The sequence below is a fragment of the Lipotes vexillifer genome, unplaced genomic scaffold, assembly GCF_000442215.2.
Source record: "Lipotes vexillifer unplaced genomic scaffold, Lipotes_vexillifer_v1.1 scaffold327, whole genome shotgun sequence".
In the NCBI taxonomy this organism is placed as follows: Eukaryota; Metazoa; Chordata; class Mammalia; order Artiodactyla; family Lipotidae; genus Lipotes; species Lipotes vexillifer.
Window position 1 is genome coordinate 2,569,017 of NW_006771143.1, and position 6,500 is coordinate 2,575,516.

The following is a 6,500-nucleotide window of genomic DNA, read 5'->3' on the forward strand; positions in this document are numbered from 1 at the left end:
AATTTCAGAGCTTGTAATCATGTATCTGTTTAAAATGGAATTTGTCACTGAAACACATTGAGAGAAAATAGCGTATTATTTAACATCTACTCATCTCACTTCAAGATCAGTTTAAAATTGTATGCGTTTCGTGATTTTATGACAGCAATCACATAAGGGCCATGTAAGCTAAACTCCTACATGTTTTCTGCTAATTTGGTTGAGTTAGGCCATTTTCTATCGTGAATTGGAAAGGATATTACAGATTAGGGAATGTAGATAACCAGCTTCTTCTTTCCCCCCAAAGGTCCAGCTCCACAGAACCACAATTAGCTTACTCTGAGCTCCTTGGGATGCTTAGAAAAATATCAGCTGACAAATTGAGGCTAAGGTAATAGATGAGGAAAGACACTAACTGAATTAAATGTAAGGATTCAAATTAGTTTTGGGGGGCTTCCCTGGTGGCGCAGTGGTTGAGAGTCCGCCTGCCGATGCAGGGGACGCGGGTTCGTGCCCAGTCCGGGAAGATCCCACATGCCACGGAGCGCCTGGGCCTGTGAGCCATGGCCACTGAGCCTGCGCGTCCAGAGCCTGTGCTCCGCAACGGGAGAGGCCACAACAGTGAGAGGCCCGCGTACCGCAAAAAAAACAAAAACAAACAAACAAACAGACAAACAAATTAGTTTTGGGGTTTTTTTTGTTGTTGTTGTTAAAGGACATTTATGACTGCTCTACACTGCAGGAAGCGCTAGGGCGTGTTTAGCATACAGGCTCCAGTGACACCCACTGGGTTCAAAATCTTGCCTCCACTACCTAAGATGTGTGATCACAGGCAAGTTGCTTAAATCTCTGAACCCCACTTCCTTGTGAGAAAGTAGAGATACCCCAGAGACGATCCACAGCCAGGTTAGGGCCCACAGGCCAGTATCTGTTCCAAGGAGTCTGTGCCTCTTTGTCTGAAGTGTTGAAACTATGACTCTTGGATACGGCTGCCGCCCCAGCTCACAGGGCAGCTGCGGGAAGCAGGGACGTAGTGTTAAGTTGCTCTGCATATGCTGTGCTCTCACCCTGTCAGCAGGTGTCCTCCCCCTTCATGAGGAAAGGTCTGGAATTAGGTAGTTACAAAGCCCCGTGTCACCACCTCCTAACTACATCCAATCTTTCCCAGCTAGGCTAGAAGACGGTCATCACAGGAGAGGCAAGGCAATTAAAAAAAAAAAAAATCAAAACTGAGGAGAGCCCTCTCTTTCTGCTATTTTGAAGACTTCTCTCCTGCACAGGGAGGTCCTGCAGGTATAGAGAACACCCTGCTTCAACATATCTACTCCCCTTTGAAGAAGCCATCACCCACAAAGGAGGCAGGGCAGGAAAGGGTTCGATGTTCAGTTTCCTTTAATGACCCCCATTCTCCCTGAAGGGCAGGTGCAGGCAGCTAGGTGATGGCAAGAGATGTTCACTTGAAGATCTTGCACTGATTGAAGGCTTTGCCCACATGCTGGAAGGCCCCATCCCAGGAAGAGTATTCTCGAACCAGTCTGAGTCTCCTCGCTGCTGGGATCCAGTTTCCAGCATGTGTATGACTCATAGTACACCTGCCAATCTGGACTCAGTGTAAAGGCAAGCTCCTGGCCTCGGAAGACCCAGACTCCAAAAATGGAGCCGCTATTGTTGCTTCCAAAGAGAATGACACCGGCAAAGGCATTCTTCCTCAGTTTGTCCAATCGCTGCAACACTGCAGTGATGAGGTTGCAGTTCATGAAGGTCTGGGTGAGCTCTTCAGGGAAGCGGTACTCGGCGTACCACAGGGACCAGCCATCTTTATCAAAGTGCTCCCCAAAGTACGGCGGCGTCACGGAGAGTGTGTCCTCGTTGGAGTGCTTGCGCTTAAATTCATTCAACACAAAGGCGCTCTTGGGCAGGGGAGCAAAGGGATCCTTGGCCTTCTGCTGAGCAGCCAGTGCCTGCGCACATTCATCCAGCTCCTCCTCAGTAGCAGGGGCAGCTGTCTTCTTCTCTTTCCGCTCGGCCTGGGGCTTCTGCTTCTCTTCTCGAGAAGCTCTCTCTTTCTGTGGGGTGTCCTTTTTCAGGCTGGCTCTCTGCAAACTTTTTAGCATCAAATTGGGCCATTTTCTCATAGAGTTTTACCTCCCCCAAGACAGCCTGGAACTGGGGCTGGTTAATGCAGGTGAGGAACCAGCGGTTTGGATTAGGGAAGGCCTGGCAGAAAGAAGGTTCCAGAACCTGTTTATAAAGCCACAACGGGGTGCAGACAACTGTGATGTCAGCCAGTATCATATGTTCGCCCACCAGAAAAGTCCTTGTCTTCAAGTGAGCATCCAGCGGCCCCAGAATTCGCCTCACCTCCTGCTTTGCATTCTCTGTGGTCTGCTTGTTGTGGCGCATGATGCTCAAGGGTGTGGAACACCCAGGTTCTGGCTGGGGGAACTATGTTGCTATCAGTAGGGCTCACCCCCTGCACCACCTGGGCTGCTGCTTTGGGAGTACTTCCCTGCAGTCCTCATTGCTCACATACTAGGCAATGGCATTGCTCTGGAACACACAGAATCCATCGTCACCCTCAAAGGCTGGAACCTTGCCAGCAGGAAATTTATGGAGAAATTCGGGGGGGTGTTTGGTTTGCCCAAAATGGAAGTGGGGTGGTGCGGTGAGCACGCAGACCTGAGCCCTGCTGCACTGAGTGGCAATGAGGGCCTTGAAGGCCCTCCAGTTTTCAGGATATGGGTACAGGGTCCCAGCCTCCATGGTGATTCTGCAGAGAAAGGGCCAAATTAGTTTTAATTTTAGTTAAACAGAGGCAAAAAGATGCTTTTGAACTTGACAGTATCAAAGATTACTGAGGAATACTTTCATCAGAAAACTCCAGTTGCGGGTTTGCCTGTACCCGGATACAGAGTGAGGCATCCTACAAAGACATCTCAGAATGCCCTCCCGGGTCACAGAAGACTGAGACAGAAAACCATCTCCTCAATGTGTTGATGAAAATGAAGTTTAGTGAAGGTGAAGTAGAGGCATTGTTTTAATCACTTTTACTAAAACATAAATAAAATGTCAGGTGTCTCCAGGAGTGATGAAACAACTACCATTAAAAAGAAAACCTGACAATTGTCTAATAACCAGTTGTAAAATTTAAAAATATCTAACTTTAGGTGATATCAGGATTTTCCATTATCGAGGTGATATAGTTCAATGAATGACATAGTTTTCACTAAAAATAAATAAATAAATAAAAAATAAACATTTTGTCCTATTGGGTATTCTTTAATCTGTTTCCACACAGCTGTAAAGCTGACTTTAAGGAACAAACCAACTCACATTTTCGTTTAAATTAGATGCACAGTCTTTTCTACACGGCCAAGGATGCCCCGCATGATCCGGAATCCTGACATCTCCATCGTGTCTCATGCTACTCTGCCCTCAACTTGCTGGCTTTTCTTTAATGCTTCAAAACCTATTATTTCTTTCTTTTGTCCCTACTTTTAAGCCTTTTCACATACTGTTGCCAGAACCTGAAAAGTCCCAGCCCCCTCTTCATATGACTGGCTCCCCTCTTCTGGACCCCAGTGTAAATGTCAACCTTCTAGCAAGGTCATTCCTTTAGCTCGTCTAAATCATGCTCTTCCTTCCCTCTATCCACTTTTCTCCATCACCACACCTTGTTAATGTCAGAGCACTCAAAACAGTTTATAAGTAACATGTCTATGTGTCTAATAACTTACATAGTATCTTTTATCTCAAATTTGATTGTAAGTTCCATAAACTTTTTGGCACCGAATTTTATTTATCAATGTCTACCCAACTGCCTGATAAACAAGAGGTGTGCAATGACAATTTGTTGAAGAAACTGATGAGCTTAAATGTCCCTTCCCATCTCCAAACCACTCCATTCACACACATTTATGGGTAATTGGCTAAATTCAGGCCTTTAGAAGCAGTTCTAAAACTAGTAATCACATTCTGAATAATATAATGAAAGGTAATATAATTTAGCTCTCCAAAGTTTGTTAAGCCCAATTCATAGCTGTTCTACTTTATTCTAATATTTAAGTGAGATAAACAAGTTTTAAGATACAGTCTCAATCAACAAAAAGCTTGTAATTTTATTGGAGCAACACCTATACTTTATAGGTACTAATCAGATAATTATCTGAGATAATTAAATCAGGTGCTGAAATAGTGAGAAAACTAGAAGTGATTGTCAAAGGATTTAAAAGAACTGAGATAGGATATTAACTTGATCAAGCACAGGAGGAAAGAAGAGCCCCAGAAAGAATAATAACATGCCATGCAGCGAATCAGCCAGGGTTAGAGAATATCTGTTGGGAAGCAGTTTATGTGGATTTGGGTTGATAACGTAGCCTCACGGAGGGACATTAATGCTATACTGAGTGTGTCAATGTGAGTTCTCAGTCAACAAGTTGCCATTGTTGATGTAAGAGCAAGAGATAATAAGATAAAACTGAGGTTCCAGAAGAATCATCTAGCAGGACATATTGGAGGGCAAAATGTTCTTTGTAACAAGACAAATGAGATAATGGAAGCAATGCATAAAAGATGGCAATGAAGATGGAAAAAAATAGGAAACAAGATATACTGAAGATTATCAGTAATCCCTTTCACGTGAAAAAAAGGTTTTGTCATGTTGGAATAAAAGACTGAGAAATTTTAAGAGACAAATTGAAGTTGTAATTTTTCTTAATCATAAGAACAAACTTAAATAATAAGAAATAATTTTAAGTGAAAGTTGATTCAATTTGAATAACCAAATGGTACAGTGACAACTTTGTGGCCTCTCCCCCTGCGGAGCACAGGATCCGGACGCGCAGGCTCAGCAGCCATGGCTCACGGGCCCAGCCGCTCCGCGGCATGTGGGATCTTCCCAGACCGGGGCATGAACCCGTGTCCCCTGCATCGGCAGGCGGACTCTCAACCACTGCGCCACCAGGGAAGCCCCACTGACAACTTTTGACAAGCTTTCCTCACACATTCACTACTGAAGTTTTATCAGCTAGAATGAACTTCTAATCAATTGACATCCAAAATAAAATAAATGAGCAAGGAATTTGGATTCAATTTTCCTTGACCCATAATGCTGCAGCTTTATTTTACAAAATGGGCTTAAAAATTTTGGCCCTGTGAATAACAGAAGCTTTCTTAGCTTGACATTATTCTCAGATGTCATCTCATACCTCTTTAATTTATACCAAATTCAAAAAGTCTTTGAGAAGCTAAGCACATAGGTCTTTTAAATGGAGATAAGCTAGGAGGGAACACAGTGCTCTTTTGAGAAATTAGAGCAGAACTCTTTGAACCTTTTTTCCCCGTCATCTTGCCTGGTTTTATAAGTTTTGATTCTATTTCAATCTTTCAGTAAGTAAAAGTTATTTGCATAAATCCATCTCCAAGAAAAATTGCTCTTGGGTCTTAGAAAAAAGTCTGTTGCATCATCTTAAAGCATCTTAAAAGTCACAGAAAAAAACAGAAGCCCAGAAAATGGTATTGACTCTGTTCAGCAAAATCTCTTTTACCATCTGTGCATTACAGACATTTACAGGTCTGCTTTTCACAATAGATCACAATATCAGCAAAGCATGTTGGTACACTCCTTTCAAAAATAATGTACTACTATTTTCTTAATAAAATGGATTGGCTTTCCCACCTGTCATAAAGGTTATCCAGTATTCTGAAGCACATTTAGAAAATACAGAAAAACACAGACAAGAAGAAAATTATTTGTGATCTCATCACCTAACTTAACCACTTAGTCTGACTCTATCTGAATTGGAATCACACTGCACATTTCTACTGTATAACTTGATTTTTTTCACTTGATAATATATAATAAACATTTGCCTTGCTTTTAAATACACTTCTCAAACATTTTTAATGGCTATCTACTGCTAGTTGAATCATATTTTATTTTACTAATCATCTATTGCTAGAAGCTTTGTGACTTTATTACAAATAATATTGCAATTAACATCCTTGTGTAAAAAATTGTGTATTTCTCTTTCTCTAAGGTGAATTTCTAGGATTGAAATTGCAGAGTCAGAGGTATTTATATCTTATGGACTTCTAGTATATTTCCCAAATTGCCTTTCTACTATTTATAAAAATACAGTTTCAGGTTAACTTATTATCTATAGCCACTCATTTGTGACTATGTCACATGGCACTTAAGTTTTCATTTGCTTTGCAATTTTATCCTTTGAGCTGGTCATCAACGCAAATTATTTTCTGTTGGGGTCTTGTACACATTCTGGGATATGAATGCATGCTATGTTCAGTTTCCTGTTTGCCTCTATTGGGGACAGTCAGTGGGATCATGATGCAATATGATATTGAAGAGGTAATCAAGGGTCAGATATCTAGGAACTATGGGTTATATTTAAGAACTGGGCAGTCCCTGTAGAATTTGCAGTGTGGGTGTATGTGTGTGTGCACGTGCACGCGTGTGTTTATTAAAGGTCCCTTCTGTTTAGATGTGAAGGATTGGGCAAATA

General features: G+C 42.1%; 1 pseudogene; it reads right to left on the reverse strand.

The window, feature by feature from the left end:
* Positions 1-1,432: 1,432 nt before the first annotated feature.
* Positions 1,433-2,742, reverse strand: LOC103073984 (elongation factor 1-gamma pseudogene; annotated as a pseudogene).
* Positions 2,743-6,500: the final 3,758 nt, after the last annotated feature.